The 26,409-nt window shown below is 42.3% G+C and overlaps 1 protein-coding gene across 4 annotated transcripts in view; it reads right to left on the bottom strand.

Annotated features, from left to right (window-relative positions):
• Positions 1-26,409, bottom strand: part of FYN (FYN proto-oncogene, Src family tyrosine kinase) — a 141,743-nt gene that overhangs the window by 69,844 nt on the left and 45,490 nt on the right. For all 4 annotated transcript variants that reach the window (XM_065630543.1, XM_065630545.1, XM_065630546.1 and 1 more), the window contains exon 2: positions 10,959-11,029. The gene's annotated coding sequence lies outside the window, so the exon portion shown is untranslated. The remainder of the gene's footprint in view (positions 1-10,958; positions 11,030-26,409) is intronic.

A 26,409-nucleotide genomic window follows, 5' to 3' on the forward strand; every position in this document is an offset into this window, starting at 1 on the left:
ACAAGAAAGGGCAAGTCGCGAGCAGACAAAGCAAGCTCCAAGGGGATTTCTCTCAGTCTTTCACAGTTTTCTGGTGTTTCAACCAGCCATGACTTACAGAGCATATTAAATTTGCAGCTCTCCCTGTCCACTATCATTAGAGAACTGTCTGTCAAAGAACAGATTTCTATCAGAACTGGTTATCAACCTGAAGAAACTACACAACTAATTGTCAGCTGTGCCTAGGGTCTGTTCCTCCTCCACCATGGAACTGAAAAGATTTCTATTTTTTTATTATTTTTCATCCTTATTTTCCTGGTTTAAATAAGGAAAGTTCTTATCTGGGTGACAAATGTCTCCAACCCAGGAGAGCCTAGAGTTACTCCTTAAAGCTCATGGAATCTACCCCAGACATAAGAGATCCAAAAGAAAAGGAAGTTAGCAAGACATTGACTGTATTCATTAGTAGCTTCTAAAAGAGATATAGTGTGGGAAAAAAATACCATGAGAATTGCTGGTTACAATGGAAGTGAAGCAACAGTGATAATTTAACACAAAAATTCTCTACAGAGCAGCGCTCCTATAGCTCCTGATGAAGCAGGATGGTTGCCTGGTATGGTACCGGTCTCCCACAGCATTGAGGAAGAGTTTTGCTAGAGAAGATGATGTGGTTAAAAGTCACGGCTTAGAATTTTTTTTTCTTTAATCGGAAGTACTACTAGGGAAATATTTAATACAGCAATAGGAACTTTTGATGTTAAGCAACAGAAATATTTAACACAGCAATTGGAAGCCCTCTGCAACACACGTGACTTTCAATGATGTCTCAAATATATGCCTTAAAGGAAAAACATAATTGTCTTTTGATTTCTGGAAGCTTAAAGGTGTTGTAAGAGGGGTCTTGCAACACTGGAGTAACAGGTCTGTGTTTCCCACAAAATTTTGAAGTCAGGTCTCACATACATTCACCCCAATCACACATGCAGAAAAGCATGAGAAAAAGCAGATGCAAGTTTGGGGACCTAAACTGGGTGGGAAAAGCAAAGTAACAAAACCAATTTGAGTGTGAGCTCTTCCCAAAGACCCCTCCCTGCCTGTGCACAGTGAGCAGCTCGAGTGCTTTGGTCTCTCCACCTGGAAATGGGGCTCCTTTCTCCAAGCTCTGCCCAACATCCACCTTCTGAAATGTCTTCAAGGTGGGTTGCTTTCTGCCTATTATGCAACACACAGCCCTTTTGCACACTGCTGCAAAAGATACTAGATGAAGGGTGTTACATCTTTTACCGAGCACGAGCCACATGAAACTGCTTAGAGCAAGACCAGAGCCACGGTTGCGTGCAAGAGTCGCTGTTGTTGATAATAGTCAATGGCATATTCCACACGTGTGACCAGACAAGTTTCTCCAAATAAGTGCTTCTGGATTACATCTACACCACATGCAGAGGGTGACGCACACGTGGAAGGCACATGCTGCACTAACACAAAAATGATGAATACTTTAGTGCCAATGTGCAAGAGTTCTGCTTTACTCTAGCCACGCAGCTTGTGTCTTTGGCACGCTCTCACTTCCTCGAGGTGAGCAAAAGGCCGCTGCAAGCAGTTTCTTGATTCAACACAAGCTTTTCTTCTGCTTCGTCAGCTTTTAATAGTGCTTGCTCTCTCTCATCTGAACCATGTGGATTATAAACAGTCTAATCCAAAAAATAAAATGAAGATATATACTGTCATTTACAACTGTGCATGCTAATCCCCCAACAACATCTAACACCACACAGGAAAGCTGGTGGTTAGACTCAAACTAAGCCTCCCTGTGTAATTACAGGCAGTTAGAGGGCAAAACTCAAGAGCAAAATATTTTAAAAAGCAAATGGACTGATCTTGGGCTCCTGCAAAGGCATTTAGCAGATTCCAAAATCGTCACAGAAGATATCTTAAAAATAAGACTGTGGATTTTGCACATTCTTTGCAGCCAAAAAATACGCCACTTGATTCATATACATTTTTTTTTCTCTGTGTTTTGACACATTTGGTGGAATCACCATGGTAGAAAACAATGAGAAGTCTACAGCATCTATCAGCTGTCAGTCTCTATGTTTTCCATATGTCTACAGATGTACTTCCAGTCATCCTGCTCTATAGATAGAGCAGAATTTCATGCAATGGATCTTCCATCAGCCTCTGTCTTACAAGAATAAAAACACAGTTACCTAAGCATTTCTCAAAGGATGTAAATGGAAAGAAATGGAGGTAAAATGGAATTATGTTTGATAGTAAACAGCATGCAGAGAGACACCAATGCCCTAATATTAGTGGAAGGGGAGGGAAATGGACAACTCCTGTCACACACAACCAACAAAGACCACAGCAAAATGAGGACTTTCTTAAACTGATGATTCAGTCCGGTTACAGCTAACTAGTCTCAGAATCCATCACAGCAATGGGTGCTGGTGCACAGATGCAACCACTAGCTTTAAGCATACTGTACTATAATTTGGTGTAAGTTCCCACTGAAAAGAAGACAAACTTTTAACTTTTAATAAACAGGAAAAGAGGACAAGAAACGATCTGAACTCCTGTTTCCAAAGTGTGCAGTGGAAGCTTCTTTCTACAGAGTTTTCTTTTTAACTAGCATCCTAACTGCATGAATGGGAAGGTTTGTTAACCAGAGACAAAAGTAGTTAGTATTTCATATTGCATCTAAGATCCACACATATTTTTAAACTAATAATTCTACAAAGAATCTAAAAAGTCTCATGCTATTTCTGTTTTTATCCTTCTGCTTGTAAAGCCACTTGTTTCAGTTACAATTTTTGCACAAAATAAAGTACAAGAAGTACAGTTTGATTAAAAAAACCCCAAAACCAAAGACAACCACCCACCCACCCCTACTCCCCCCAAACAAACAAACAAACAAAACTTATGCCAGTAAATCAATATGGTCTGAAAGGCTGTTATAGGATTAGATACCACCTGGTAAGACTAGAAGGGCAGGATTCAAATCCCTTGCAGACTGAGCTACTAGATTTTATGTTTCCCATTACTGCTGTTACACGACATGATCAAGGACGCACTCAATCTTCAAGGCTTTTCAGGCTTTTGCCAGAGGAAAAATTTCAAAGCAGACTTCTCCCTGTCTTATAATATTAAATGACTTGGGCAGGAATGACATTTACACAGTTGAATCTTTTATTATTTTCTCTTCCCTAAAAACAACAGAAGCAATATGGGTCACAAGGACTAAACACTATTTATTAGAAGGCTCCTCCATTAGCCCCGAGGTTTTCAGAGTGACACCTTCAGCATGAACACAAACTTCTCATGAATTTAAGCTCACTGGATATTTTCTAAAAAATTGCCATCAGTGATTTCCCTGACAATGTGTCTTGGGAAGAGTTGACCCCCCAGGCTAGTGGACGCTGTGTGAAAGCCCTCGGAGCCCATGAATGCTGCTCACCATTGCTAGCAGGGCTGCTGCAGGAAGAGGCGGAGCGCTCCCCGACAGAGCTTTCCACCTCTGCTGATGGGGAGTGACATGTCAAGCAGGAATCTCCCCCACTACGGAGCACCGGCCTTCAAGATCCACTGATTTTATTTTTATTTTGAAGTGGGTATTGTGACACAGCACTGCAGGCATTCTCAAAAATGCACTAATATACAATCTTCACACTACCTTCTTTAGTTTCTCTTCTTGGTTTTCCTGGATTGCTTCCCAGGCTTTCTTTTATCTTTGAGCTTTGCAAACTGATTAATATAAATAACTCAATGTCCAAAAATATTCAGCTTTGGTAATCTGCAATGAGATCTCTCTTCTTCGTGTTTCTTTATATGGAGTTTCATTATGTTCGTGCCAGATGAGCATTTAAGCAAGAGGGAGACGTAATGAGAGATCACAGAATCACAGAATGTTAGGGATTGGAAGGGACCTCAAAAGATCATCTAGTCCAATCCCCCTGCCAGAGCAGGAACACTCAGATGAGGTTACACAGGAAGGTGTCCAGGCGGGTTTTGAATGTCTCCAGAGAAGGAGACTCCACAACCTCCCTGGGCAGCCTGTTCCAGTGTTCCGTCACCCTCACTGAGAAGAAGTTTCTTCTCAAATTTAAGTGGAACCTCTTGTGTTCCAGTTTGAACCAATTACCCCTTGTCTTATCATTGCTTGTCACCGAGAAGAGCCTGACTCCATCCTCATGACACTCACCCTTTACATATTTATAAACATTAATGAGGTCACCTCTCAGTCTCCTCTTTTCCAAGCTAAAGAGCCCCAGCTCCCTCAGCCTTTCCTCATAAGGGAGATGCTCCACTCCCTTCATCATCATCGTTGCCCTGCGCCGGACTCTCTCCAGCAGTTCCATGTCCTTCTTGAACTGAGGGGCCCAGAACTGGACACAATATTCCAGATGCAGAAGAACTAGAGCACTGTGCTTATGCCATGAGGTGGAAACAGACACTTGTGCCTAGAGATCCATACCAAAGAGATAACTTGTCTATATGCAAAGTATTTAGTGCCCAACATAAAGTTTCACAAATGGCACAGAGAAATCTCCTAAACAAATCCCATCATAATTAAATCTTCTTGATACCACTGCATCCTATATCACACACACACATGCATCCTGTCTTCCACTTAGTTTCAGCAACCTTCACTGTTGGCCTGATAAAATAATCTCCCAAATGACTGTAGCTCTAAAATCTATTAAATCCATGAAGTATTGATGAGGCAGAATTAATGTCGAGAGAATTACATTAACCGCCTCCCTCCCCCTGTATTTCATAAAAGAAACTCTCTAGAAGTAAAGCAGCACTGTGGCTGTCCTACAAAATACAGCACACTCAGGTCAGGATCATCTGCATCCATCCACACACCTTAAACTCTACTCGTAGATGTATCTATCACTACAACACGTATTTGTTCAGTAAGAGTTTTAGCCACAGAAACAGCTCTATTTGATACCCAGAAATCATGCTTTCTATTCCTTTCAATCCCAGGTGTGATTTGTGTCTTGCACAGAGTGCATCATGCAAACCAGGCCCCAGGTAAGAGCCCCGTCTCTCTCTGAGGCAATTCCTCACTCCCTGTGCTGCCGGACTCGTCAGCTGCGGGCTGAGAGCATTACCTACTAAGACCCTGTTGCTGCCTGATTATAAACTTGGCACAAACAGTCCCCAGTTCGGCAATATTCTCCATGCTGGGTGTTCGCTGGGAGATTTTTTTTTTCCTTGCTTTGTTGCTGTTTTGGATTTTTGGCATGACTTCAGCCAAAATTTTTCAAGCTAAGTCTGAAACAAAGCATGGGAAACTGGAGTGATTTGTTCATGTTAAAAGCTTCTGGTCACCCCTTGAACGATTTAAGAAGTTTTGTGATTTGGACCATAAACTTGCAAGGTGTCAAGGCAAAATCTTTGTATTTTGATCTCTGCAGAAAATTCCAAAACATGACTAAATTACTAACAACTGAAAAAATAAATCTCCATTTGCATGAGCTCACTAAGGAGATGATGCTTCCTAGCAACTAAATTCCCTGGAGATCCCACCTACAATGAATGCCCCAGGATCCTGCTACCAGCTGGGTGGGACCTGCCTGCTCCAAGCTGTACTTACACTTTAATATTAAATAAAAAGGGTTGGATGTGAAATCCGGTGTAAGGCTGTTCCATATCTAAATATGAACTCATAATGGCTTGGATGGTAGTGGCCCCTGCAGTGTATCACATACAGGTTTTTATTTAGTCCTCCAAAGGGGAGGAAGGAGAACAGAAGGTACAAGAATATTCCAGCATGATGGAGCAGGAGTTTTTGTATCAACTGCACAGTGACAAAAATACCTTGATGCAGACATGGAAAAGAGTAAAGTTGATGCAATGCTCCCCAAAAGCACCATCTGAATTTTCAAATTTAAAGGTTTTCTTTCAACAGAGAACTTGAAGGGTTTGTTATCCAGATTTTAAAAAAACCCAAAACAAACCCAACCAATTGACCACTTGCAAAATAAGAAAGAAAAAAGAAAAAGCAAAAAGCTATACTAAATGGATTACCAGTGAGAAGTAGGAAAACACTTGGGAAGACGACAGAGACTGACACAAAGATCTCTTCTGCAGGAGACTGGAACATAACCTCCCTGTGTAGGGTTATTTGATTTAATAAATTTGACACAAGTATAACAATGCTCCACATCTCTTAAAAGAGCAGACTAAGTCCAACCTGGTCAGGATTGGAGACAGGCAGTTCTGGGCAGGTAAAAAGCTCTATTCCTCAGAAATCTTATGGACCAGATTTAACATTTACCACACCCAGTGGCACCGACATGTTCATCTTTTGCACAGACTAGACTGGAAGAAAAGAAACAGACTAAAATTGAAGGACTGACAAGCATAGCATAGCAAATCTTGGTAAATCCCAAGATATTTTAAAGTGCTTCAAGCATTTCCACACACTTTCCTTCCTGAGGATGCATGACCATCTTCAGCCCATAGGAAGTGATAAAGAAGATACGTAACAGAAGCACATTATGAAGCACATCACTGCCCAAATTAATGACTCTGGAAAATGAAAAGCTACTAGAAATAGGACTAAGATACATGAGGTCAGCCCTAATTACAGAGAACAGCTAATGATTCTGGCAAAGCCTCTTGTGGGCGTGGCAGAATACAGGTAAAAAAGCAAAAGTTACAGTGGGTTATTTTTGCAAGCTGTTTGCAGATAATGTATAGTTGCTCTATAATACTTCATGTCGGAAACCTGACATAAGAAGAAGAATCAGCAAGGGAACTTCAGCAGCATTTTTGGTAGGCATCCAGGTTGTAAATAATTGTGTCATACAAATTGGACGCCCAGGAATGCACAGGGCATCGCAATCTTTCTAAAGGCAAACAAATTTAATGTGCATACAGATACCAAAAATCTGTTTTTATATAATTTCTAAAAAACAAAGCAGGTACTGCCTGCTAAATTTCTGTTTATTTAAAATAGAGAAGAAAAATGTGACTGTCCTTAATGGGGAAAAAAACAAAACAAAACAAGACACCAGATGAGTGTCTTAGGAGCTGAAATCCAGATTTTCCATGATATAGCTGAGCAACTAGGAATAACCAAAACCATTGTTTAAGATGACTAGTTCCTTCTAATCTACAGAGAAGTGCACGGAAAGGAGCGTAGCATCTCATATTTCAGCTGAAACAACAAAAAGCCTCGAACTTGAGGAGGTACCTCTGCCTAAATTCACAGTGAAAAGAGCAGTGGACTTCTAGGTCCTGAGGTATGTATTCAGCTTCAAGGCCTGTGTCTGAAGCATTCTCAGCTTTCCTGAGAAGAGGAAATCTATAGGAAAAGGAGGAACACACAGTGGCACACCTGGCACAGGAAGATGCAGGTCAGGTTTACGGAACAGCAGCCCCTCTATTCACTTCACAGCTTGAACCCCCTCTGATCTTGATGGCTGTGACCAACTACAGGGTCTACAAGGACAGGGACAGAACACCATACTATACAGCATAAGTCATGCTTAGAAATCTAAAAACCTCTTCTGAAAGGCAAGAGTTTCAAGGGGAGTCTAGACTGGCAAAGAGCAGTCTGACTAGGGCTAAAAATAAAGCACAGATCACTCCAAGGTTTTCTGTCCTACATCAGCCGTGCTTCTTGGGACTTCTTGCAGTCATGTAAGTATTTGATATGGAGGGACGGCCGTTCCACGACTGCCTGCTGAACGCTGTGCTCAACGCAAGGCAGGTCAAACCTGTAGTGCCACACATATATCTGCTCTGACATCCACAAGGCTGCTTTACAGAAATCTCATCAAAAGAGGTCTCTTCTCACACTGCTCAGAAAGATATCATCAGCTCTTAGCTGAAGAAGTTTTAAATTCAGCCAAGATTTCCCTCCCAGCATTCAAGTATATTTCTCTAATCAGCTCCTAAAACCACTATGAATATTTGATCCGGAGGCTGCGTGACCTTGTCTAGGACTTTGATACAAGATGAATAAATAACTGCTGACCCTCTGAGCTCAGCTGCTATGTCAAGATAAATTCAGAATATTCTCTTGATGTCCAGTCCTTCTTGGATTCAGTGGGTTATGGACAGAGACTGGGCAAAACTGTTTTCTTGTCTTACATTTTTTGTAATTATTTTTAATCTCTCTGAGAATCTGGAATGCCATAGGCAAACCTACAGTGGGGTCAGAAACTCAAGGTTCCTGATTATTCTGCCTCAAAATAAGATTTTGCAAACAGCTTGAAGTGGGAAGAGGGGAAGGAACAGTTGTGAAAAACAACCAAAATTTTCGGGATCTGTTTACATATTATAATGGCTTCAGGAAAACAATATTAAATTCTAGGGCAAAATCCTGGAGCATGGAGTGGTACAAGCACAGCTTCAGACTGGCTTGAAGAAATTCCACAATGTTTTCAATCTAGCAGTGAGAAGTGTTTCTTTTCATTGGCTTATATCTCTAAGCAAGTGAGGAAATCAGGTAGTTTTCAGGAGCATCTGTTAGCTAACCTTCTCCCAAGTTCTGAGATTCAACCAAGTCAAGGAGCCATGCTCTTCAAGTCTGAACATGAACTCATGAACTATAGGTTGAGAAACACCGTCCAAGTAGAACCTCTGGAAACCAGATTGTGGTGGTGGGGTTTTTTTGTTGGTTTGTTTTGTTTGTGGGTTTTTTGTTTGTTGGTTTGTTTTTTTTGTTTTTGTTTGTGTTTCACCCCCCACGGTTTTTGTTTTTTGTTTTTTCCCCGCTAACAAGTTTACTGCATCTGTGTGACACTGTATTTCCTTTGGGGTCCTCTCACAGGCAGAGAAGATGCAAAGTCCACACTGATCGACAGTGAGTAACATCAACAGGAAGCACCAAGGAAGCACTTTTTCACCCTCAGGATGGCCAGACATGGGAACAGGTGCCCACAGAGGCCATATTGTTTCCAGCCTTGGCATCTAGTTGAATATTGAAAACTAAGGCCCTGAGCAACCTGGCCTTATAGAACCTGTTTCAACGGGGGGTTTGGACAAGACGACATCTGGCAATTTCTTCCAGCCAAAATTATTCTGTGATTCTAAGAAACATGTTGCTGCTTTCTCTCTTGCTGCTTTTGAGCTATGCTTTTTTATTAAGGCCGACCATGGAGGCTAGGCTGGTCTCAGCAGATGCATATTTGAAAGGAAGTTAAAACACAACAATCTGACTACCAGGTCTGCTGATAAACCTTTTTTTTCTTGGCATTACATGGCATCACTATTTCTGAATTACGACTCCACTCCTTGGCCTGTGAGCACAATAGCTTTGTCACATCCCACAAAAAGATCAGCCAATCTGTAGGGACGCTGTACATCTTTTAAGATCAAAGTATCATTATTACCACCAAAAAGAAAATTAGGTATAGATCCTATCCTCTTTTGCAGTAACAGAAGTCAGCTCAAAAATCTCATGGACTAATGAGCTCATGCTGCTAGTCTGTGTCTCATCTTTGGCCCTCCAACCAAATTTTACTGAAATAATTGTTGTTCATATTTCTCAGTATATGGACATAGGTTCAAACTTAAAACATGCCCAATTGTCAGAAAATCCAAACTGTAGAAAGAAAATTGCCTAAAAGAATGAGCTACAGTAGGGTTTACCCAGCTACTGTTGCACAGGACCTTTTGTGCATTTGGCCAACTTATTTGTAAAATTCTGATATTGGTTTTCTTACGTTTTCTAATCTTTAAGACTATACATTCTGCAGAAGGCTAAACAATCTACATTTAAACATCTGCTAGCTAATCCAGATCTTTCTGTGTGATGTAATAACATCTGTGTTTTGTTTTTTTTTTAAAAATGGCAGAAAAGAACGAGTGTTCTCACAGAGCCAGTCTTTGATTTTCAGTTTTCTATCCTGCAGGCTATCTGACTCTGAAGTCTTCTGCCAGTGGAGAATAAGCCAGTTTTCATCTGGAAATTGCACATACTGGCTGAAGAAAAAATACCAGTCCAATACCCTGCTCAGCCAAGAGAAAGAACGGACACAATCTTCTGCTGGCCTTTTCCCCAAGGGTGATGGTGATTGCTTGGCACCAACCAGAACTGTGTATATTGACCGTCTACTATAGGGCAAAGAAAGATGGTCCTACAAACTGCTCCAAATCTGTTGCCTTTTTTTTTTTTTCCAGGTTGGAAGAGTCTTCTCAGGATTATTTCCTTCCAGTTGGGGCATGTCACTAATTACCTCCCATCCTTCTCTGCCTCCTTCTCCCAGCAGGGCAGCTCAGCAGCACAGACATATCACATGTGACGTGCCGTATTCCCGCAGCGCCTGCAGGACCAGAAGTCTGTAGGAAGCTGGTGCCTCTGGAAGTGTTGCACACAGAACAGCCAGAGAAGCAACAAAGCTTGTCAAGTGGGATGGAGAGGAGGAATAGGAAAGCTGATACAGCACACAGGAGCATTAACTACCTCCTTATCTATCAGGCATAAGGAAATCATCCTGGCTCCACGTGGCACGTGTGCCAGTCAGATGTTCTGGGAACCGATAGAAAGATTTCAGAATGAATGGACACTCCCACCACTTTGGGAGTTATTATTTTTACATATCTACATGTTTTTACATATCTACATATTTTTACATTTCTATATTATTTTTGCTCCTGATGTTTTATACCACTAGCATGCTTTTTCGTTTCCCTTGCTCTTAAATCAGGCCTTTGTGTTTCTTCCACTCTAGGTTTTAGCTCAGCCACTCTTCAGCAGAATATAACAGCTACACACACAATAAACAGATGCCACTGGAGCAAATGAAACTACATTCCTCGCCCTAAGGCCTAGCACGCTGTTTTCTGTCAATGCTTCTCATACTGTGAGTCTCTATACCAGAGAAAGAAAAACACGTATAATCAACTATGGCTCTGTATTTCCCATCAGCTAAAACACATCAAATTGAAAAAAGCTAAAACAACCTTTCTGAAATTCTCATGGAAAACCAAAATTTATCAAGATGGCATCAACTTACCAGAATTTCCCCCTCAAACAGAGCAAGTTCACATTCACCACATTTCCTCAGAAATGGCTTGAAAACATGCCCTGTATAATAAGAGAAAGGGAAAGAAAAAATTAGTGACTGGTACACCATAAATTATGTTACAATTCTTTCTCACTCTGCTAGCATTTATCACCAAACTTCCACTATTTTTCCTGTTTTAGGGAAAGAGGTAATTGGATTTCAACCTTCAAAACTAAGTATTAAATTCCACTGGTATTATGCAAAATATTAAAATAATTGCAGGACTCCCTCAGACTGCTCAGACACATCACGGTCACTGACACAACAGCTATTCAGGCTTCAGGGAGACGAAGTCAACAACATGAAGTGCACAGCAGCATACAGCAAGTGTGCCAATTATTTTAGATTCATCCCTAAAAAATTGGTCAACCCAGTATCTCTTAGCGATTTTGCTTTAACAAACTGTTTCTGAAACACGATGCACATAACCTCCTTGTTCGAAAAATACACAAAGAAAAAAAATGGGGTTGCACCACACAGCATTTTTAGACTATATTAATTACTTGGTGTTCTCTAGGAGAACAAAAAGGGAGAAGAAGTAACTCAACGCAATATCCAGTTCAACATACACAACGGCCACTTTGAAGAAGATGGAGAGCAGAAGCGACAAATGCCATCATTTTGCCAACCCCCAGTAAATTTCAAATGACAGCTGCTCCTTATTTTTCCTTGAGGCGAAATCTTTGAAAGAACAACTCACGGAGCACAGACTGACAAAGATGTTAAAATGTTTAGCTTGTAAACTCCTAGAAGATGGAGGAGCTATCATTCTGCTGGTGTTCAAGTTTGGAAGCAGCAACTGTACAGCAAACAGAGAAGGACACATATTTTAGTGCCCAGGTGAAGCCAGACTGAATTTGAACTGCTTTAAACTCCCATTCCCCCCCAAGCACATGGCTGAATTTTCCACGAGGGAGGCACCTGTGAAATTACTGCTGGATGAGTAACTTTACAGCTATACACAGATGGCTTGGAGCCCTGCATTATTGATCGCAGAAACCTGCCTCAGCTGCAGATCTTTGCACTGGCACCTCTCCTGAATGATGCTGTAGGCACCTGCAGGAAAGGAAGGGCCAATGACTTCTTAGGTCAAATTACTTTTACTGGTCATTGTTACATGAAAAGTAGTGAAGAAAATAAAATTTCTGTTAAGGAATAACCAAACAAATCTTCCTTAAACCATAGCAACTGGATTATACTGCTCTAAATCTCGATTAGCAAGCAAACCTGTGATCTCATAAGGCTGAGACTTAATTTTGGGTGGAGAGTTCAGGGCAGGGAGAGAATGAAAAAAAAAAGGAATCATTATAAATCAGAAGAGGCTGTTGTGAAAGATTTTAGGAGCAGACATTTTTAGTCACATAACTACAAACCCAAGTGTTGTCTTCTCCGCTTACTTTCTTTGTTTAGCGGTTGAGAAAAAAACCTGGGCATATCAAGGAATAAAGAAAAAAAAAAACCACCAACCAACACTCCCTCCTCCTGCAACAACTTTTGTACAGCTTGGCAGAATTTGTGAAAACACTGGAAAAAAGATCGGTTTTAAGTGCTTTGCTCAAACTCAGGGAAAGTGGTTATTATTCCAGTGCCATCCATTTCCCTCCCTAGCTTCCAGGCATTTGGCCTGGAAAGAAAATAATCAAGCCTAGAAACTCTCTTTCTGCCTCCGACCTAATTGGATAACATCTGCATGCAGAAAAGTTAGGAGCTTAAGAGAACAGCCAGGTCTGAAACAATCCAACAGCACCTCAACCCTGGGTTAGCTCATTATTTTCTTCTACACCAAGAGACTGACTTAATAATTTCCCCAGAGAAGTGACAAGTATGGGAAACTCTCCTCCACACTGCCAGTCCCATGAATACTTAAAAGACAGGGACTGGCTCCACTGCCAAAAGGGGCTGAGCACCCCCCCAGCACTGGTGTGGAGCTTCTGGATGTGGCCCCAGCGGTGCTCACCCCTTCCCTCCAGCACAAATGCCTGTGCACCAAACGGGGCAGGGGTAGCAACGGGGATTAAAATGAACTGGAGGAATTCTAAAGTTTGCAAAGTAGCTGGAGAAGAAAAAAAAAAAAGCCTCTGCGGGCACCAGGGGAAAAGGGAGGAAAGGATCGACGGGCAGATGTAGGATTTGAGGGACAGCTTATTTGGCTTCAGTGCTGGTTTCAACCAACAGTAAAGCTCCACTGTTACAGCACCTGATTGCAGGCAGCTGCCTCAATACATGCTAAAGGAGTCTAGTCCAGGCCCTCTGATGAGACCATGTACGACAAAAACTAGCAAAAGGGCCAGGTAAAGGGGTGTCTGGTTAAACCTGAGGCAAAGACAATTTACCACGTTTTGAGCTTTGCAAGATCTTTTGAACTTTGAGGGTGGCAGGTAGAAAGCTTGAAACTTTTCCAGGGGATGCTTTTTGCTTGATTTTAGAAGACGATGCGAAACATGCCCTGTCTCTCTGGCTAAAAAGAAGATGAGTTATTGGAGGTAGATGGGGCAGAGAGAGGGAAGGGAATATTTTTTGCTGCATAAATGGGGGCTGGACATGGCTTGCAGAGAAAACCAAGGATTATTCACTTTCTTTGTATTCAGTCTGGGGTCTGTACAGTTTTATGCTTAATGATTTTCATTCTACCTAAGCATGTAGGAGGAATATTCCTTTTTCTTGAAGGCTTTGGATAATGTTACTTATCTCCAGATTCTGATCAGCACTTTTCAGAAAAGCTTTGCTGACTTTGGAGAATACAGCATAGGAGGTGCAAATTAAATGAATATAGGCTTCAAGGCACACCAATTTTGTCTTCTTTTGCAATTAGTATAACAGAAGAGGTGACAAAAGGTTTTTCTGTCCAGAATTACTAATGGAAGACCACATGCCTTCCCAAGTTTCTGTGCTTGGGATAAATGAAAACCTGGAAGTAGCCATCTGACTATTCAGTGAAAGATGTACTTCTTTCATATAAGTCTATTTACACAAACAGTTCTTTTAACAGAAGGCATTTACCATAAAAGGTTTTGATTTGTTTGGTTATGCAGAGTTGGCTATAAGTGTACAAAGGTATACCCTAATATCCAACAGGCTGCGGGCACCAGCTGAGTGGCATATAGTAAACGTTTAGGCTTATTTGTTATCCCAGCCAAGGAAAGAGTGGGGAAAGAAGAAGTTGCAAGTGAAGGAAAAGTGTTAAAAATTAAAACCTTTTCTGAAAAAAATCACATTGAACTCCCCTTCTGCTTGCCATCTAAAATCAAATACAGAATGAGGCTATTTTAGAGTACGATCAATTGAATAGTACTAGATTTAAGCAACATCAGCTTCCCACAAATAGCTGCAACTTGCTACCCATCCCAGTCTAAAACATTTACAACAGGGTCACCTCAAAAAATAGGGAAGTGCTGTCCAAATAAAAGCATCTCTCCTCCTAAATGGTAAGACATGGTAAAATACTTAGCACACCACCAGACATGAAAAGGTGCTCTGAATCTCGAAGATACTTGATTTAAAACTTCAAAGAATAACAGAAGACTCTTGGGAGTTACCTTCTGCCAAGAACAGCTTTTTCCTGCAAGCAGCACCAACAAATTGCATTTTTTTTCACCAGAAAACCATACCCTCCTCCCAGTGTTGCACATATATCAGCAGTGTTTTTATGTAGCCTTATGTAGAAATTACTTTCTTATTGCAAAGCAAAAAAAGCATTTTGTGAAACATAATGTGGTGAGTAGCATAACCACACATCATTTGTGTGTTTGGTTTCATGACATTGCCTGCTTCATAAGACAAGCCCTGTTTCTTCTCATTAGCTTCCAGATATGCTTTTGTCAGGTCATACTGGGAGCAGAATGAAGTTTATTTCTACTGCCAAAAGAGAAGTCACTGACAACAGACATAGTAACTACTTTTTTTCTCAAGCCTGCGCTCCCATATCCATTAACACCTCCCAACTTCAAGGATCTTTGGATCAAGTCCACCATGAACAGTTCTAGGTGTGAACCTACAAACCCCCTGATTTTTCATTAAAGCAAAAACTGTTCAGTGATATTTACTCCCTGTTTAAAAGAGATAAAAACATGATTTAAGGCATAAAGATGGACTTCTGTGTACAGGATCAGATGACTTGTCTGCAAAACTGTGGGATGTAAGCACAGGTCACTGCATATATGGTATCCAGACACACCCTTGTGCTGCAGTGAAGTTTGATGAACAAAAGCTTGTAACAGATAAAACAGATAAAAACATTATTTAAGGCATAAAAACATTTGCATGGGGGATTCTGGTGTGGTATATGTTGCAGTTGTTGCAGTTCATGTGAGCTTCACCCAGCTGGATGAAGTGACTGGCTAAAGTCTTAAATACTTTTCAAATACTAGTAGATGCAATTCCATTTATGATACCCAAACACAGAAGAAAATCCTAAGTAGAAGCAGCATCTCTGATTCTTCGGCTGCTATTTCACTTGTCAAAAACAGGGAAGAAGATTATTTCCAGGTTGGAGAACAGCTTAGAAATGAACATTTCTGGGTCAGGATGTGTAACCTGTAAATGAGGTGGATCTACCTTGTAGAGAAAGTGTTGCTTAGTCTGCAGATCCATAGCATTCCTTTTTCATATGTTCCAATATAATTGGTGTTTGTTTTACAACACATCGTATTACACAGATTTTGGACCATAATCAACCCAGAGAGTACTTTTCAGTAGTAGGTTACTATGGCCCTACAGTAACAGAGTCTCTAGTCACCCTTTTTAGGCAGGTTGAGGACTCAGGTGCCTAGCAGGCTGCTGACACTGGTGTTCAAACAAATGTATGGAGGTGCGAATGTTCAGTTTTGCCTACAGTATAGCATCTTCCACCTATTCCCATCACCTTAAGATTTCTAATCCTATTAAAAACCAAAAACCAACCAAACAAAAAACCTTCTAAAAGAAATGTCAAACACAAGAAGAAAAACAATCTCCTGCATGCTGACTATATATGGCTGGTTTATAAAGGAACTGCACATCTTAACTTACATAAAGCAATCTTTTCTTGTGCAATGCCAGATTACATATAAAGACCCCTTATCCTGTGAACATCTGAAAGTTTTCCAACAATGAAACATTCAAAATTTAAGGGAAGCTTATAGGCTTGTTCTTAGACAGAGACAGAAGCCTCCCTGTTATCTTGAAACTACCCCTTGCTAGGCGAGGGTCCCAGATAACAGGCGCATGATATGAAAAAGCTCGGTCATCAATAGCGAGGGGGGAGCTGAGCAGCGGAAAGAGGGAGCTCCCACAGAAAGCAACTCTTGCAACGAGGACTGACACAAGCCTGGACACCAGCAGAGGGAGAAAAAAAACAAAAAACAACTCCCCCAAACCCCAGCAATACCATTAGAAGAGTCTACCAAGATTAAACACTACCATTCTGGTGGTTCTTCTGCCCATGCCAAAAGTTGGAAAGAGGGCAGTAGCTACAGGACAAGCACCCTGCATTTTTTCATATGAAAGTCACTGTATTTCTAAAACAGTTACTTGAAAGCTTTGTGCAGTTGCAGGATATAAATAAGGATAACTAAGTCCCTCTCTTAAAGGAGTCCTGAAAGAGATTAGTCATTTCAAAACAAAAAAACATTTGTCTGCATCAAACTTGCGATTGTCTAAAAATATATCTTTCAAACTGCTGCCCTTTCTGTTTGGAGCAGGAGGAACTCTGATGCAAAGTCACTGCTGCAGTGGCAACAAGTCCTAAGAAACAGGAAACATGGGGGGCGGGGGGGGGGGGAAATCAGGAAAATACAGAGGCTTTGCTTGAAATTTTTCTACTTTTATGTAATGGAGTTATGAAGAGGAAAAAAAAAAAAACAACCCACAAACTGTGTTAAAGATCATAAGCTGAACTGCTGCTTTTCTGTGCCACTTTAATCTCCTCACACATCGGATCTGTTGACTTATCTTTAGCAGATGTGCTGCTGTCGGCTGGTCCCCGTGTCCTGTGGCTTCCAGTCCTGACAAAGCGCACTGCTTGTTCTCCTTCTCCCTGGGATGCTTCACTCCCACAGGCAGCTTCAGCCGCTCGATATTGAAAGCTCGGGATCGGCGATATTAGCACCTTTGTCATCTCTCAACTTTCAAGCAGGATAAACTAAACTTAATGTTCCTTACATTCACAGCTGCTTTTCCAGTCTTCAGCTTGCACTATAAGATAGCAGAGAGCTGATAGCATAAAAGGAGCTTTACCCGAGGGAATGGCAGGAAGGTGTGCCAGGGGAGGTTTAAGTTGGACATTAGGAAAAGGTTCTTCCCCCAGAGGGTGGTGGAGCACTGGAACAGGCTCCCCAGGGAGGTGTCACGGCCCCGATGTTCAAGAAGCAATTAGACAACACCCTCAGACACATGGTGTGAACTGTGAGATTCTCATGCAGGGACAGGAGCTGGACTCGATGATCCTTGTAGATCACTTCTGACTCAGGACATTCTATGATTCTATTCTATGTTTCTATGAGCTGGGATCTGAAAACACCAAACCAAGCACTCCTGCATGGATAGTGCCAGTACAGGTAGAGCCTGAGGATGCGTACAGAGAGGCAGCAGAGGCAGTTGCAACGAATCAGAAGATGCCCAAAGCATTAAGAAACACTCGGTGGTACAGCCAGCGGTTGAGGTGAGCAAGCGGAGCACACCACCGCGAGGGTGCCAGCAACAGAAAGGCAAACACGATGGCACTCACCGCCCATTACTGAATCCTGCCTTTTGAAACCATTCTGAGAAGATCCCACGATCTGTGGCATTCCTTGCCATCCACACTGCTTGGGAGAGAAGGTATCTCTCAAAGCTGAAGGCCACCCTCGGCACTGGGTACCCCGACTGCCTGCCCCTGGGACAGGCGGCCCTCGGCAGTCACGAGGGCTGAGCAATCCATAAGGGAAGCTATTAGCCAGCTCAATACTGAGAATGTTACTCACATAGGAGGAGCATGTGATGGCAGCAACATACTTTAGTTTTCAAAACAGTAGAAACATTACTTCATTAATTGCGGGAAGAGTGTTTGCATTTCTCCTTGCAGAAAAAAATGAGAAGTAGTGTGCCCCAAATATTTTTTTTAAAAAGAAATGAATGGAGCCCATAGTCCTAAAAATAGTTTGCACTCTCCAACCCCCTGTGCTGGCTCCTGGGAAGGCTGCTGGGCACCGAGGAGCTGCAGGAAGGCACAGGCAGCGGGTGAGGCAGGGAGGAGGTGGCTGGAGCCAGCACTGAGTCCCCTCCTGCACTCCCCATCTGCACATCCTTACCAGCCTGATATCCCGGCAGCTTCAGTGAACCCCTTCTACGGCCAGAAATAAGCACTTGCATCATTATGAAAGTTAAAAATGACAGCGAGGAAAAAAAGCAAGCATAATATAAGATTTTAGAAGCTTTTGTTTTAATAATTGATTTTGCAGTTTGTCTCAAAGAAGAAAATGTTTTTCTTCTGAAGGTACAGGATTGACCCTAAAGCACCTTTAACAGAAACTGGCTAAACAGCATATTTACAAACCCTCTGCAGAAGCAGTAAAGGCCATGTAGAAGTGCACTTACATTGCAATGTAAAAATAGGTTTCTGTATACAAAAATGTGTTTTCATAAACAATTGTTTTGATAAATAATTTTTCACCTTAAGAGAGAACCTTACTTCTGTGATAAGCACATTTGTGCTTTAATCAGCGTGCAATGTTTTAATTAAGGACATTATATTCATGACATACTATGAACTTATACATATACAGTATATATAGAATATATATGCTAATGTTGCAATACTATAGTACCCATAATGTCAGCCATTCCCATTGTGCAAGAAATCATAAAAAATACACACATGGGAAGAAACAGTCTCAAGTCCTGGCCAATTTACTTGCGGGTTTTAAAGGTGTAAAAAATTCAGCATGTATCTTATACTCTTAGGACAAACTGGGGGGAGGTGGGGGAAGAGAACTGTGTATAACTAAGAACTTCTTGTAGCTTTTGATTCATAGATTTTAGCTAATTTTGAGTATGTCAAATAATATTTATATCTTGAACATGTAACACTTTAATGGATTAATCACTGTATATTTTGTACATTTGGTTTTCCTAACTACTGTAGTCCCCAAACTGTCCAAGAGTACAACAAAAGGTGGTACGGTCTGCAATTGGGCCCCACAAGCTGGGGGGGTTGGAGGAGGAATGCAGACTGTGTCTTTGCAGAAGCTACGCCACCTACACAGGGTCACATTTCCTGATGTAAAATGTAAAAATGTTGAAAAGAGGCTGTAATTTTGAAAGGGTGAGCTATTCGTAAACATATTTCTGAATCAAAGAAAGGCCATGAAGCAAAAAGTAAACAGTGTAAGGAAAGAATATAGCAACAGGATTAAAACACAAACCATGAAAATACTGCACTGTAAACTAATTATTAACTACGACGAGCTGAAAATAAACTGTTTCCGTTTTGCCATGTTCACTTTTAATCTTCTAGGAGGCAGGAAGGGGGAAGACCAGAGGAGGCAGCTGTTTCAGACTTGTGGAGCTTATCAAATCCCAGATCGGATGATTAGAGCAAAGCTAAGATGACAACATCCTCTCTCACCACCTCCCTCCCTCCCTCCCCAGAAAGGAAGCCCGGCCTTTAGGACCAATCTGCAATGTTTGTTTGTTGCTCTTTAAAGGATTGCTCTGGAGAGCATTTTTCCTAAGCTGTTTTTATCTCTTTCTGGAAGTTTCAAAATAAACAAGAGTACTGGAACTGGAAGAACAGAAAACATGACATTCTGGTTTCTTTTTTTTTTTTTTTTTTTATAGTGAGACAAGTGGTGTGAAGCAAATAAATAAAGTCCTTGGTTGTCATACAACACAAAGTGGAAGGGAATAAGAGCTTGAAATCTGAAAAGCATCATTGCAAAACCTAGGAAAAATCACCAGTGGACTGAGGGTGGGGAAAAGTCAAAAAAGAAGACTGTCCCTCATGCTGCTTCATTGATTATTTATTTACTTATTTTATTGATGAGATTTCATGTTAGTGAATTCTATATCCAGGAAAGCAAAAAAAAAAAAAAAAGAACAACCCAAAGAAGTCACTGTATTTTGACAGTTTACTTTCCAAAAAACCCTGCTCTCGAGTGGCTTCCAAAAAAGACTCTCCCACAATGAAAAACAGGAAATTAAATTCTCAGGACGACACACTAGAAGTACAAATGAAAAGATTTTGCAGTGACATAATTACTTCAGCCTCAAGCGCAGGATCAAGTCTTTATTCTTTCACCCTGCCCCTAAATACATCAGGTCTTCCCTTGGAAAGTGAGTGTCCCAGTGTGAACCAGAATTAACAAAAGGTTTATGTAATTCTAGGATTGCGCTACATTAATATAAGCCTATTTGCGATACAAAAGCAACACAAAAGCATTTATTTTGCTGAAATATTCTATGGATTTAAGATGTCATTACTATTCAGCATAACCCCTGTGACTTTATCTGGTCTTTTGTTTCTCAAGATTAAGCAAATGCCTGAGCCGTGGAACTAATGAAACTGGATTTCCAGCTTGATTGGGTTCGTGGTGCTAAATTTACAATGTGAGTCCTTCCCAGGCTGCATCCCAGCACTCCTGGCTCCCCCACATCCCCAGGGTACCCGGTACCCAGGAATATTTGCTGGGCAGGCCTTGCTGCAGCTGCTGGCCAGCTGCCCCATGGGTGTCTGCAGCACCCTGCCCCTGCCCCCCTGCAACCCTGTCTCCTTGCAGCAGCTAATGCATCTGAGAAAGGGCAGGGAAGCCTGATGCTGCCCCTGAAGCTCCCTCCCTGGATGGAGACAGCTTGCAAAGTTATAAAGAGGAGGACTGGCACGCAGACAGACTGAATTAACAGCCTAACCCCCACTTCCTCAGGAAACTAGGCTAAAAAAAAAAAAAAAAAAAAAAAAAATCTGATTTTTCTCTTGCTGTGGCCCTCCACCCCTCCACCCCTCCTCCACCCCCAACTATGCAGATGCAGTAGAAAAAAAAAAAAGGTAGCATAGACATAAGGCTTAAGGGCTGTACTATATCCTCAAACAGCATCTGGATTACTGTCTCAGGCATGTTTCAGAAGTGTCATTGGCTTCCTGTTTAATATTCATGTTTTATTGCTGCACAAAGTCAGCCTCCGCTCAAAGAGCAATATATTACTCTCACATCCTCTGAGCAGATCCTTAATGAGGATATTCTGGTTTCTTGATATTCAGAGACCTTCTGTTGGTATCAGCAGAAGACCAGCATATGCTTGAACACACAGCACACAGAGAAGTCAGCTCTCCCTATTAAAACAGAGCTACAGGATTAAAAGGGACCTTGAATGACCATCTAGGCTGCTTCCCTGCTCAAAGCAGGATCAATTACACTTACTTTATTCTTTTTATTAGGCCACCTGACCCAGCTGGGGGAAAAGAGATATTCTTTGGGGCTCTGAGTCCCCTCCTGAGCCTGAAACCTCACCCCTGTGTCACCCTGGTCCAGCCCTCAACCGCGCTGGTTGGTCTGGTAAGAGATCCCTGCCTGCAAACCCTGCCTTCCTTGCATTGCCATGGTTACAATGCTGCTATCACCATGCATCTCAAGCCTATTTTTAAAAGCTTGCATAGACAGGAGATGCTGGTTAAGGCCTTAATCTCAATAAGGTCTAAAATTCCTCCAACGAGTGTTTACTATTTGTACAAGTGCTGCAGAAGATTGGTGATGAGCTGCCTCAGGCGAGGACTCTGCATCGCCTGCATCCCAGGAAAAAAAAAAAAAAAATAAGGGAGAGATCTAAAGGGCAAGAAGAAAGTAGTCCTGCCAACATTAATAGGGTGGGTTAGGTCAGCAAAAAACCCATAACTACTTGTTAGAAAGAAACTTGTGTGCTCTGGGGAGACAGGCATCACATGCGGCTGGAGGAGAAAGATGCCTTCCCAGAGCCAGCTGACAGATGGGCTGTAGAGAGGGAGGAAGGGGCTTTGGTGGGCACCTTGTGCTGAATAATGAAGGAACCAGCAGAGGAATACATAGGGCAGGTTACACTGCTAAAAAACGAAGCAGCAGGACAAATCCCTTTTTCAAACACGCTCTGGACAGATGGAATTATAATTTGAAGAGGCCAGAGAAAAAGGATGTTGCAGTGATTCAGGAGATCAGATGAGTGTCTGGGTGTGAATTTCAACTCTGTGGTCTGGATAGCACAGGGTATTTCTCAAGAGACAGTACACAGGAAGAATCTGCTGATCTCAGAGTAAGGACAGAGGAAACTGAGAAAGGGATGGATTTTGGCCTGAGTGAGGGGCACAGGTGTTGTCCATGGCAACAGAGGCGGGAGACAAGAGGGAGAGCTGCAGATGGAGGGAGGAAGGGATGTAGCAATGGCTTCTGTTCAGCCATGCTGAATGAGTCTCCATGGCTTGGTATCCACAGAGAAGCAAAGAAAGGCTAATTGAGGTTACAGCTTGGACAAGGGGAGAGAGGAGTATGTTTATGTTCCAGTCCTAAGAATCATATGTATGTATACCTGCATATCTACGATTCTATGATGATTTTTCTATGTATATCTATTTATATACAAATGCATATTTACATGCATACATGTAATAATTCTGTCTGTAGCCAAAGGTCTCTGAAATATAGCGGTAGTCAGAAGGAGAAGAGAAAGAACACAGCTGCGCACTCCCTGCCGAAAACAGAAGTGGAAAAAGGTATTTCCCCTTACGCCTTTTTCATAGCATAACGGGTAATAAAGTGTGTAGTAGCAAAATGCTTGCCTGTTAGCCCCTGGAAAGTTTAAGCAGTCAAAAAAAATTGTTACAGCCAGCTTCTGCATCCGGCAGCTCGATAAATCCTTCCATGTTGGGAGGGCAGGGTGTCCCACGCACTCACACATCTCACAGGGCGTGTGAGCAGCTACTGGCCCTGTCAGCAGTCACTTATCTGATACAACACCCCCTACAATACCGGGGACGTGTATTTTGGTCCTGTGATGGATGCGTGTGTAGCCATGCATCAAATTTGCCAGCCCGCTGAGTACTGTAAACAAATGGCACTTTCAGAGCAGAGCATCTGGGTCACTGCCGGCTCTTGCTGTGCCCGCGAGGACACTGGGGAAGAAGAGCAGAGCTGGGATGAGCAGGCTGCGATTTGAGGAGCTGTGCTGGCAGGTCTTATCTAGGACACTGGCTGTAAGCTGGATACCCTCACCTTGGAACAAGAAAAGTGGATTTTTGGGACCGTAAGGGCAAGTCATTTGCACCCTTAAGTGATGAGGTGGCACTGGTTTATTTTCTCCCTACTCTCAGTTTTGCAGGTGTAATCAGGATTATAAAAGCACATTCAACCTCCCCGCCACCCCCAGTAAAATAGACCATAAATCGCTGAGAAACAGCACACAGAAAGCACTCACAAGCTCCACTTTTTAGTGCTGTAACTAGTTTAGACTCACACATTTAGGAAATGTTACATTTGATTTTAACCTAGAATCAAGTTCACTCTGGCTCACTGAAACACAAGATGTGCCATTCATGCAGTGCCCAGAGCGCAGCCTCCAGCTGCAGAATGTGGGTTACCAGAAGCAGGAGACATCTGAGAGGGAGCATTCAGAGCAGCACGTGTACCACTTGCAGCCTCGAATGCATTCAGTTATGAACTCTGCAAAATGTATGAATGGCACAGGCTCACGGTACAATCCCTGGAAGTACATATCCATAACAATCCTATGGAAAAAAAAAAAAAGAAAAAGAGGGCTGCGTGCCTGAGAGCCACAGAAAGGCAAGACCTTTTTTTCTGAGGATGCAAATAAGCTAATTAGTTTCCCCTCCAAAAACCATTTGCACAATCTGGGAGCCATCGCAAGGGCCAGTTGTGAAGATTTTAACAGCAAACATCACCAGCAACAGTTAAAGGAACCAATAAATCAATAGTCACATTTTAAAGCTAAACTACATGTGCCAAAAATGCCGAGTTCTTTTCTCACACATATACTTGTACATCTAATGGCAAAGCATCAGCAGAATTTGGGACTATGACAGTCCCATGAAGCCATGGGCACTGCGGCAGGACAGCCTATGCAGAAACACTACCTGCCACATCCACATGCCCTTCTCTCCATGCACCACAGTATTCACCACGGACAACAACCAGTTTATTTGCTCTGCTTCCTCTCGCCATGTTACATACCTGCCCATCCACTGTGTCCTCCACTCTTAACCAACCTGCATGGACACACAGCTGTAGCAAGTACTGTGAGGCACCTCACGCACAAAAGGTTATCAAGAAAAGGAATTGTATTTGACCTTGTCATACATGCATCTGGGGAATGAAAACCAGTACATCCTCCACAAGCAGACATCTGCATTTAAAAAAAGGACAGACAGTAGGAGAGAGCATGCTTCCTCATAAACACACATGTTTTAGCAACTGCCTGAGTGCCAAATCACTTCCCTTCTCCAGACAGACACCTCTGGGTCACATCTTTCAGCTCTGTTAAAATTTCAGCAGCTCACTGGCTGCCATTTCATGCAAAGAAGGGGAAGGGATATGGACTGAGCATCAGATAGTCAAATGCAGAAATGTGTTTAAACAGAAGCAGAGAATCTCACAGGGAGAAGGCTTCCAGTACCAGGGCTATGTAAGTGGAAGAAAATAAAAAGCTGCAGTTCTGCAGAGTGACAGATGCATATCATACAGCTGGGATCGTTCATGTCTGTAGGGTTTCCACTGCAGTAGCTGTAACAGAAGACTTTTTCCTCCTAGGCAAGCTCTTTCTCACTCTAGGATTCACAGTGGAGCAATTACAAGCTTCCTAAAAGCCCTGAGAAGCTTTCAAGGCTTGCAGTAGCTACAGCGTCTGCCCTAGACCGACTGCAAGCATTCGTAGAGCACAGGGCAGTAGAAAACACTGCAGCCTAGTAGAAGATCTAAACAACAGTGAGAGTGGGCTTCAGCAACTTCTGTCCTACTTGCCTTAAAAATGCCCAGTGGTCCTTTTGCTACTAATGACACCAAAAATTAAAGCCATAGCAGGTCTGTTGATGAATGCTGACTCCCTCACTCCATCAATGGAGCAGCGTCACCCTGCGAGTGCCAGGCTCACCTCTCATTTTGAGGGGGAAGTCCCAGAGTCTGAACAAGCATGTCTGAAGTGACAAAAGGATACAAAGCATTTTGTAAGCCTGGAACAAAACCTTGTTTGTAGGATTCACTTAGTGAAAGAATTTATGTTAACGGAGCAAGCTATTTATAGCAAGTCTCCATAGAAATGAACTGTCTCTTGGTTCCTGTCCTCGTGAAACGCAGCTTTCTAACTGGAGAAACCCTCTCTTTACTCTAAAAGCACGGAGAAAGGGAAGCTGCTCCCCGACATGGACGCTGCCAGTTCCAGTTATACTGGAGATAAGGTCTCCTTGTGCTGTAGGCACAAAAGGTCCCTCATGGTTTGAGCCCCGGCGCAGGGTCCCACGGCTCTTCCCCAGCCCCCTTGACCAGGCAGCCGTGGGGAAGGAGCTGCCGGTGCCACGGCCCATCACTGCCAGTCATGCCCGTCCTGCCGACAGACAGACATACCCCAGACAGATGGCTCTTCCCAGGCTCCTCAAGCCACACACATTTAATTACAGGCTTTTAACCACCCTGACAGTGTTCAAGAAGAGACTGGACAACACCCTTAGACACATGGTGTGAACTGGGGAGTTGTCATATGCAGGGACAGGAGTTGGACTCAACGATCCTTGTGGATCCCTTCCAACTCAGGACATTCTATGATTAAACCAAGTATACCTGGGGAAGACTAGAGCTCCTTGAAACAGCACAGGGACAGACCAGGATGGAGAGATTCTGGTCTCTCTCCAGCCAGCCCTGCAGAAGATCTCAAACCAGAGAGTGTGTTTGCATATCCTCACGCTTCGTACACTCTCTAAAATAAAAGTACATGTAATTCAATCCTGATCATACACAGTCAGACAGAAACCCACATCCCTGTATACACACCTCATCAGGTTTGCAAAATCACACAAAATCTCACCTACTTGTTATTAATACAAATGACCCAGATCCACATCTGCTCACTATCCAAGCTTTATTATTTCTACAAGTTTGCTCAGATAAGAAGATGAGCAAACTGCAGGCACATGACTATTCTCAATAGAAAAAAAAGCTGTTTTGCAAAAAAAGCAAAACTGAGCAGATTTGCTGTTTCAAAGTACAAAAAAGTAGATAAACAGATAAATTAGAAACTAGAACATGCACATGCAAACAGATAAATGCTTTTTTGTTTGTTTGTTTGTTTGTTTAAATATTTCCCCAAACAAGATGTATTTAAATCTCTGCATCTATATCAGGGAGAGTTCTGCTGCTGGACTTTTAAATCTCGAGACCAGAGCTACTTGGTCAATAAACTGTATCACACTGTTCAGAGT

This window comes from Caloenas nicobarica, chromosome 3 (genome assembly GCF_036013445.1).
Source record: "Caloenas nicobarica isolate bCalNic1 chromosome 3, bCalNic1.hap1, whole genome shotgun sequence".
Lineage (NCBI taxonomy): Eukaryota > Metazoa > Chordata > Aves > Columbiformes > Columbidae > Caloenas > Caloenas nicobarica.